At 32.7% G+C, this 10942-nt stretch overlaps 1 non-coding gene across 1 annotated transcript; it reads left to right on the top strand.

Moving 5' to 3' along the window:
- Window positions 1-8289: 8289 nt before the first annotated feature.
- Window positions 8290-8391, top strand: LOC149793705 (U6 spliceosomal RNA). The gene has a single exon (XR_016423111.1). It is a non-coding gene; the product is annotated as a U6 spliceosomal RNA (small nuclear RNA).
- The last annotated feature ends 2551 nt before the right edge of the window (window positions 8392-10942 follow it).

Here is a 10942-nt window from a genome sequence, read left to right as displayed (position 1 = left end):
AGAGACTTTGTCATCACAATCTCTTAAATTTTGTCAGATTTTTCTTTAAGGTTGCTGTTATCATTAATCCTGCTGAGCATTAATTATTTTGAAAATATCTGCATCAGTTGCATAAATAAAGCAATAAAATTGGTTCATGCGTATTATTACAGATGGCACTGGTCTCAAATGTGATGAAAAGGCCTGTCTTGAGCGCAGATAAGCCAGTAGTCATACTGTTGACTAGAATATTACCTCTGCTCTAGATTTTTTTATATTTTTTATTACAGTATTGGACTTTTTATGTGAGAATTCAGCACAAATGTAGTTAAATAATACAAAACAGACCCCGAGACAAATGGAACTTTTTCTAGAAATGAGTTGGTAGAAATGTTGTAACAAAGGTCTGTAGGACGCAAATGTCATGCTTGAGTAACAGCTTTGTCTTCCTGACCTTGTCTTCCTGACCATTCAAGAGTTGTATTTTCAGGTATAAAATCTTTTTGTCCGCTCCACAATATTAAGTTGCTAAGCAGAACAGTTTTCTGGTGCCCGTGTCATCAGCAGCTTTTAAAATGTTCAGTTAAACTTTTTTACATATATTTTAAAGTTATGACATTTGATTCTGTGATATATTCCATGACTCCTTTTACTTTGGGATCATGGTCACAGTCTTAGAAAATGTGCTTTAAACTTTCGGTTAAAGATTTTTCGTTGCTTATATTTCCTAAACATCTTAATGGGTTTTGTTTACTGTCAGTTCATTCCGTGTCATGCTGGCATGCCCCTTTCTCTTTAAGGTCAAGGTCACAGTCGTAGAAGATTTTCATTAGGGTCTGAGTTAAAATATTCTCCATTTTCATACATTTCCTAATTCCCTTGATGGATCTTGTTCATACTTGGCATGACTCATTATTAAACTTGGACAGTTCATTCTCTGACATGCTTGTTCACCTGTTCTACTTAGAGTTGATGGTTATTTTCAGACAGTTTTGCTTGGTTAAAGGTTTTTCATTTGTTTATTTGTTCTTCACTCTTTGATGGATTTCATTCATACTTGGCCAGAATCATTTTGAATCTATGACAGTTCTGCAACTTACTTGTTTACCCCATTTTACTGTTGGGACAGTGTCATAGTTATGAAATATTTGCATTTAGATTTTAGTTCACATTTTTCTTTACTTCAGTTTTCTTCATACCAAGCATGAATCACTATAAAGCTAAGACAAAAGACATTTTATTTTACAACATGCTCACTCAATCCTTTTACCTCAAGGTCTAGGTCATACTTTTACAACAGTGTGGGATTGTGGGATCGATACAGCACAAGTATTCCCTTTTGCTTTTAAGAGATCATATTTCATTGAATAGTCATTTGTCATAAACTAGTTCACTCAGTCTTTACCTGGGGACAAGGATCTGTTCATTTGCATGCCTATCTTGCCTTAGATATGTCTCCCCATTTCAGGGGGAGAGACCTATTTGTTTTTGTGTTAACTCTTCATCCATTCTTCCATCAATCAATTACTTTATGAGTATGAAATATTAAAAACTATCAGTTCAATCAAACCATATTGGATATTTACATACCTTGAGGGGAGACATGGTAGCTCAGTTGTTGGAGTGTCAGACTTGGAATCCAAGAGGCATGGATTCCTTACCTGCTCAAGCCAGCCTGGGTTGGTTGCCTTAGTTTGTCTTTGGGAAAGGCTCCCATTTCCTTAGCATGATGTAACCAGCAATGTTTTAAAAAATGCCACTGAAACCCACAACCTCCCCCCTAAAAAAATAGAAACATACCCTTGAGTGGGTCTTAGGACCCAATTATGGTAATGTACCTTATTGTCAAAATAATGGCACAATAATTTGTGTCAACAAAGGGACATAGGTTTGTAAGCAAGATTTGGTTAAAACTGTCTTGAAAGATGGCTGCTATATAATAATAATAACAACAATGAGGACTTTGTATAGCGCCTAATCTTTAGAAGCTCTAAGCGCTTTACAACATTAGACAACACCTATAAGATAAAAAACATATAATAATATTATTATAAAAACAAACACCATGAAATTAGAAAAACATTAAAAAATAAAAAACATGCTGGGAATATTTCACGTAGGAAACATTATTAGGTCTTTGAGTTTGTTCTTGCAGTCGAAATAAGTGAGTTTTGAGAGCCCTCTTGAATGTGATCACTGTGTCTTTTTGTCTAAGTTCAGTGGGCAATTCATTCCATGTTGCTGGGCCCTGGTATGCAAAAGAATGTTGTCCATATGACTTTGTTTTTATAGTGGGAATAATGAGTATACGATTGTCAGAAGAGGAGCATAAGTACCTTGCTGGTGTGTACACATAGGTGAGGTCGGATAGGTATGTTGGACTAGAGTCTGACAGTGAAACGTAGCACAGAGAACAAATTTTGTGTTTGATTCTGGATCGAATGGATAGCCAGTGTAGGGTACAGAGCAGCGGGGAGGTGTGCTGTAATTGTGGTACTCTAAGTATGATCCAAGCAGCTGTGTTTTGAACTTTTTGAAGTTTCTGGAGTAGATATTGAGATGAACCAGACAAAAATGAGTTACGATAGTCCAGTCTTGAAAGTACTAATGAACACACAAGTGTTTTAGTGGCATCAACTGAAAGATATTTTCGAACTGAGCTAATGCTTCTCAGCTCAAGATATGCAGTCTTGCATATGTTCATGACATATTGGTGCGATGTGAGAATACTGTCCAGAGTAACACCATGGTTTTGTACTGATTGTGTGAATTTAATGTTGGTGTTGCCGATATTTATTGTTTGAGGTAAAGGATGTGAAAGAGAAAGTCTTTTATATGAGGCTGCTTGTTTTGAGAGACGAGATTTTTGTTGCACAAATTAATTACTTATATTATTTGATGACATATTTTGAGAGACTACATGTTTAGAAATACCATCTTTTATTGGCAGAAGGGGTACTCATACAGTATTCTATTTCAAATATGGTTTAATCAGATGGGGGTGGAGATATATCTTAATATTTTTTCACCAGGATTTACAAAAGAAAAGAATATCATCTTATTGTATGGTGCAATAAAATTGATAGAGGTCATTTGCCAGCTCATTTGGTTGAAAGAGCTTTCAAGTTGAAAGGGATCTAATTGGTTTGGCTCACTTGTGTTATTGTCCTCATAAAGTAATTTTGACCAATTTATCATACTGCAAGGGCAAAAATATTTTGGGTCCTTTCTGTAGAAATATTTACAGCATCTGGATACAAGAGTAAAATATATACCATGTTTTTTTAGTGAATAGAATTAATTTAGTAAGGTTTGGATAATTTGGTAATAATAGCTTTCGAACTTTACTGTAGTGCTATCTGCACTAAAGAACCTGTTTGTGTTGCTGTGATACCAAACATCAAACCAGACATTGAAAAGTAAAAGAACAAATGCATAGCCAAATTAATTATTTTAAAATATGAATGATGTAATAAAAATTAGTTAACAAATAGACTAATATGTAGTATGATCAATCAGGAAAAAATGCCAGTGATAACATAAGTAATGTCACTGAAGATGATGATGATGATAATTATGGTGATATTATTTTTATCTTTTAAGGATAAATGTAACTTATTTTATACACCACAGATATAAAAGGCCTTGTGGTAAACAAGTACCTTGTTTCCTTGTTATAATTAAGTTTTGTCGTCTTCAATAATAGGTATATAAAGGGGTTGGCATTAATGCACCAAAACAACCCACTTAAAATGAGCTATTTCTTGACTGACTGATGAAAATTTTGTTAACACATTAACCCCTGGAGGTTTTTGTCGTTATCGCCTGAAATTTGGGTCGGAAACACATTTTGAATGCTATTTCTGAATAGATCCAAAAACACCAAATCCCAGGTGATTTTTCAATAACATACTGCCTAGTTGTGTTAGAAACATTGTTTTTCATTGGCTATTTAGCTCGCGCATGAGCAGAAGGGTTGCCTTTTTTTACATTTTTTAAAATTTTATTTTATTTTATTATTTAAATATTTTTTTTGGCTAAATGGAGCCATTATTTTTGTATGGAGACCACTCTTTATTCCAAATGCCCATCTTATCCTACTTTTTGCAAAGGTTCATCTGTCTCTTTGCAGTTCATACTGGTTAGCCTTAGATCTGAGACCAAAAAGTCTAAAATCTGGACACAAAATCGGATTCCGACCACAGGTGAATTTTGGGTAGAAAAAAATCGGGTATAAAAATGAGGTTATTCCCTCTGTATTTTGTAGTGCAACTAGATATTCCAGATTATTTGGTATCATTGTAAAGCTACATCTGTCTACCTTTCTATAATACCAACCACTTTAGTGTATCCTGCATAAACCTGACGCTACAGAGCTTGGCAGTAGGCTACTACCTCCTGCCATGTTAACTCATCGCTAGGGGTTAATGTGTTAAACCACTGGTATTGCATGGATCATTTGGTGGTAAATTTTAACCAGTTAGGTGACATGTTTATGCAGTAGTCCAACTTGATTTATTTTGTAGAGATTTTTAAGCCTATCTTCACATAAAAGACTAAAGGCATTTCTAAACTTTAAACGTGTGCTGTTCAGCTATCTGAAAATGGATTTTGATCAAACAAGCATCAGTGGATAGTGAATTCTATTTTAAAAGGATCCTTGAAAAGGTTTTCACATTAACAGCACCAACCATTTTCTGATTGGTTTTAACTGTTACCAGACAAGAAAATTTTATGTTTTTGAGATTTTGTGTATTTTGTTTGATAACTTTGCAATGAAAACTATTTTACAAAATCTTTGAAATGGTTTACCAGAACGAATTTTAGTTATCCTACAAGCCTTTTTTTAAAAGAAAAAATGGGGACAGATGTCTGCAATATCACTGTTTGTAAAATGTTTAAACAATTTATCTCTAAAGTTGAAAGGTTTTTATACTGAGTATAAATGGATACGATTTTGTCATTCAGTATTCGTGTGAATTGAATTTTATACTAGAATGTACATTTTGAAATTTTAATGCAGAAATTATGGGGAAATATGCATAGAAAATTGTAGCTGCCATTCTTACCTTGATAAATTATTAACACTAGAGTAAATGTGATTCATTGAAAATCTTTATACTGCTGCATTGTTAAAAGTAAAAGAAAGTTCTTCAGATAAATGTAATATTCCCACAGTAATTACCATCTGGGCATCTTAAAATTTAATTACACAGCTCAAGTGGAAATAATTAATTTTAAGTGTAAATTACATGCATTAAGAAATAACTAGCTGGTTACACATAGAGGGGATATGAAATCAGTTTTTCTTGAGCAAAAAGGAGAACAGTTAAGCAGAGGCGTACCATATATATTTACAAGTGAAACCCAACTGCAAACAACAGAGACCCTGATTTGTTATTGCATAATGCACAAGCAGATCAGGGTCTATGTTGTTTGTTCTATTGTTTACTTCTAACAAAAATGCATACACCCAGATCTGCCTGCATATTATGTGATGGTAGGTCTGTGCAGTTTAGTCAGCTTTACTGGCAAGTTATTATAAATAGTACTATTACACATATACTGCTTGTTATTCCAGTTCTTTATATCAAACGATACATACATAGCACAGAGATTTGTAACTAGGCCACCAGCTTTGTTTTCATGTGTGGCTGCCTTTTCATTTGCAAATGAGGATATTGGCAATGGAAATGCCCTGTTAAGTGCCTGTATATGCTTCAGCTGTGTTTGAAGTCAGTCGGAAATGCAGACATTCATGATTTTTAGCTCACTGCTGATGTCACCTCTGCTATGATATTTTTTCTCCATTTAATTTAAATAAATTTTGAGTTTTATAGTTTGCCAAATCTTACGCACAATTAATACTTGTTTTGTGCAGTTATTGCTACAAAGCTATAATGTTCTAAACCATTCAGATTATTTTATCAGTCTGACATGTATATTTGGTTGATAACATAGTTGTAATCAACATAAATTTATCAGCTTAGAAAAAATGACATTTTGGATGATTTGGATGCTGATGAAGCTCATTGTTATTGCTAATTCTCCCAAACTACTTGGAGGATACATACGAAACTTGCACACACATTCTTCTCAAGGTCTAGATGTTCTTAAGTGAAAATGGTGCCACTCAGACACCCAGTATGGCTGTACTTTGGCCATCTTGAGTACATTGTTATCAATACTCCTCCTGGATGTTCGGTCATATTGGCTGTGTTTTTTCCACCAAAATTATCCTTCCTGATCATGTTCACTTTGGCATCAATGAAAATGGCATGACTCTTGTATCAGAATTGTCACCATTTTGGTCATCTTTAAAATCTTCGGAATGGAATGTCAGATTGAAATGAGGTTTTCACAGGAAGGCTTATTATATCTGGTTGGTCTGAAATGACAATGGTCAAAATCTTAAACTCAGTATGGTGGCTCTCTGGAAGATATTGTTATTGCTGTTCGTCCAGAACAGATGGTTGTATTGACATAGACATTTACCAGTGGACTTCTTATAATGTTTAGTTGGTCCTAATTTTAAATGGTGCTGATCTACAAAATAATATGTCCACTATGGTTGACATCTTGAAAATCTTGTTACTGATACTTCTTCTCAATGAAAAGTAATATTGACATGGGGCTTTCACTAAAAGACTTCTTGTGATGTCTTGTTGGTCATAAATGAAAATCGTGTCCTTTGGACATTCATTATGTCCACTGTTTGGCTCTTTTGACAATCTTGTTGTCACAACTTCTGAGTAGATGATTATATTGGCACTGGGCTTGCAGTAAAAAACTTGTGATGTCTAGTTGTTCCAAAATAAAAATGGCACTGATCTTTGGTGGCCATCTTGAAAGTCATATTATTATCACTTCTCTTGAGTACATGATTTTATTGATAAGGAGTTTTGACTAGAACTGAAAGAAGAAAAAAAACATTTTCTTATTCAGATATTCTTTTGCTGTATTCTAATAGAATCTGAATGTTTGTTAATATTAATAAAGCTACAAAATCCATCCTTTTTTATTTGTCTTCGCTGGTATTTATAACTCCATGAACCACCAAGCCAGATTAAAATGATTGTGAACTCTATCATCACAATCTAAATAAATTACATTTTAGGGTCTTGAATAATTTGGGGTGGACTTGGAATGACAGTAAAGCAATTGCAGGTGGGATTGTTCCTGTTCATGTAAACACAATATCAGTAACAAAAAAGTTTCTTTACTGGCATCTTACCAGTTCTCATCAGAAACCACTAATAGTAATAGTTCTTAAAAGCATGAATTTTAAAATTTGTTTTAATTGTTATGCTGTCCTTTCATTAGTAATTTGCAACTGCCTTTTTTCAAAAAGCACACCTAAATCCATCTTATTTATATGACTTTGCAAAGGGAAAGCATACATTGACTTTGTACATGCGCAGTAGAAGACAATAAGGGTAAATAATCACTATTGTTTTTACTACATGTACATGTATTGTGGATATGTCAGAAAACATTATTTGAAATCTGCATGTTGTAAAAATCAGACATGCATTGATGAAAGTTGCAATGTGATTTTTAGGTCAGTGTTCCATTATGATATGATTATTACTACTAATAATATATAATATGTAATAATATAAATGAGATATTAGGCATATGATTATTACTACTAATAATATATAATATGTAATAATATAAATGAGATATTAGGCATAAAATGTAACTCTTACTGACATAAAATGGATAACATAATACAACAACCATGTAACGAGAATCACTTCAGTAGGGCAAGATCATCTGGTCCAATAAGACTGTAGAAATGGTATGTACAGCAAGCTATTCTCACTAGAATGATTTATGCATTAGTTTCTCATGAGAAGAGTGTTAAACTAATTTTATTGTTAAGGTATTAAAATATACTGAAAATTGATCTTGGAAAGTAAAATAATGTTTGTTTTATTGATGAGAACTGGCAGGACACCAGCAAGGCTGAAGACAAGCTATAAAAAAAATGAGCAGTAACAATTGGTTAAGAATTCTGTTAAATGTGGAGACTGTCAAAAGGGAAGGAATTAAAGGCTTTGTTGATCTTGTTATAACCCCCAGTTATAAACCATCTTCTATATCAATTCGCCTTATCACACTTTTTCAAGAACACCTAAGTGATAACAAAAAGGGTTGGTTCCTCTTTGAATAATCACAGAAATGTATTGTGATTTGAAATCTGTTCGCTTTAGCTCTAGTTTTCCTAGATGTAGTTGGTCCCAAAAAAATGAAATATCAGTCTCACCTCCCAAAATCTGAAAAATCTTACTGTCCTAAACAGATGTACTTGCTTTGGCAGTACATATATTAAAATTGGAATGATACAGAGAAGATTAGCATGGCTCCTGCACAGAACAATTAAAAGATGACCATACAAATGTTTTTAAAAAGAAAAACAAAACTCATTTTTGGTGATATATACGTGTGTGTGTGTGTGTGTGTGTGTGTGTGTGTGTATATATATATATATATATATATATATATATATATATATATATATATATATATATATATATTGCCATGATGTTTAGCTCCTGAAAATCTTCATATGGCTATTCCTTCATCATGGATGATCTTACTGATATGAGGTTTTCAGTAAAACAATATTATAGCAATATATAGTTGGCTTTGAATAATAATAGTGTTCATTTGACCTCCAACATGATACCATAGTGGCCATCTTGAAAATCTTTTTATCACTACTCTTGCATGAATGGCACTGACATGTAATTTTTGCTAACACATTTCTTGCAATATTTAAATTTAATTGGTTCTGAATGAAAATGGTTTCAATCAGGTCAGAGGTAATTGCTTACATTTTTATACTCCACTGAGCTTATGAGCACAGTGATTAGTACAGATACAAGTTAATTTTGACTGGATTATTTAATTAGTTGCATTCAGATGAGCAGGTTAGTGCAATGATATTGAATTTAAGATCAAAAGTTTTAACTCTGGGTTTTAATACAAGTAATTCGTTTGAGGTGGCTCTATAGTTCAAGTTACATGGGTCATGTATGCACATTTACTTGTTTTAAATTAAATATAAATTGTTCTTTTAAAATTTAACACTCATTTTCTTTAAACAAAATATATTCAATCCTGATTATTGAATGCTATATACCTTTATTGTCACCAAGAAAGTTCAGATGAAAATTTTATTTTATGCTATGGACTTATACATTGGTGGCCATGTTCTAAACTTTAGTTTAAATAAAAGCACGTAGAGTGGCATTGTCACAATCGAGGCTAGTACGATTTTGTTCATCAATATGCGTAGCTTTCATTACGATGTCACAGCACATGACATTCAATCCGGATTGTACTGGATCACACCTTTAGGTTCATTTCTTCCAAAAATGTCTAAAAACTTTAACATTGATTTTGCCATATGCACCTCAAGGGGCATCTAAACAATGACCTTCTAAAGTAATATGGATGTATATGAATCCAAATGAAGTCAATACTTGCCACTTAAAGCTAAGTAGAATAAATTCTGAAAAATGACACCCATTAGTCAGTGTTGAATGCCTACAAGACCTGTGTGACTTGTACTATAGGTCTGTGCAGTTTAGAGTTGGCCTTGACTTATAACTGAGTATATTTGGTAACTCTGTCTCCCTGACCCCCATCATGGTCAGGATATAAGGATATGTTAAATTTACCATGACGCCGGCAGTGTGGGGTAGGAAAACAGTCCCAGGGCTCACTCAGGGTGTATTACTGATAACCAGAAATTTTAAATGAGGTTTATGATTTACAGTCGACATAAAATTTTCAGGCTTTTGAATGATACCATATGTAATTTAATGACATAAAAATATGGAGAAATTTATAAAATAGGGAAATTATATATTTAACATTTGCGACAGAAAAAGGATTATGTTAAAGATAGCAGTTTTGCTTTAAAATTTGAAATGAGCCTTTTCTAATACTTTGCATTATGCATACAAATTTTTAGGTTTTAAATGCTGCCAGATATGACTGGATTTGATAGAACATGGTGAAATGTATAAAATATGTTTGCATGGGATGGCTGCAACAGAAACAGGGTTCAGAGTACATCAGGGTTAGCATTCTTGTAACTATTTATAGCCTAAATACTGCCCATACATTTAAAAAGAGATTTAAAAAAAGTGTGCAGTCAGTAGAAAATTTAATAAATCTTTAAATTGAATCAGATATGGCTTAATTGCATACAACTTCTTGCATACATTAGAGCTATATATATATATATATATATATATATATATATATATATATATATATATATATATATATATATATATATATATATATATATATATATATATTTGACAGTTGGGAAGAAAGTGATCCAGGTGATTTAAAAAAATTTATTGCTCATATTATTTAATTTTGCATTTTCTCAGATACTGTTAAGTGTATACCAAATTTAGCTAAAGAATCCTACCATACATGATTTGATTTAACAGAACAGGAAGAAATTCATAAAATAGAGTTGTTAGGATGTAGTTATTTCAAAGGTAGAATTATATGTTCATTTTAGATACTGTAATTAACATTTTGATAAGCTTTTAAAACATTTTGCTGTTTACAAAAAATGTATGAACCTTTTGAATGATATCAGATTTGATTTTGTTTGAATAGACTATAAAGATATTGCAGAAAATATCAGTCAAGCCTCAGTATGTGCTGATACCTGTCAAAGGTGTGAGGCATCATGGGATTTACCTGCAGACCGGTAGCTTATTGGTCATTCAGGTGTAATATCCATCATCAATTTGACTACCACCGTGTATCATATACAAATTCAAATCATTTTTCAGTTATTTTTCAGGAAATTTTTTCATGAAATAAAATGCAGTAAGAAAGACCTCAATAGTTTACTTGGGGTAACTGTCAGCATAAAATACTTTAATATCATATGATTTGCAATGCTAATGAGTCGGGTATG

Source organism: Sinohyriopsis cumingii, chromosome 8 (assembly GCF_028554795.1).
Source record: "Sinohyriopsis cumingii isolate HCF-2022 chromosome 8, ASM2855479v2, whole genome shotgun sequence".
Lineage (NCBI taxonomy): Eukaryota > Metazoa > Mollusca > Bivalvia > Unionida > Unionidae > Sinohyriopsis > Sinohyriopsis cumingii.
The sequence above is the reverse complement of the archived record's forward strand: the minus strand, read 5'-3'. Positions and strand labels throughout refer to the sequence as shown.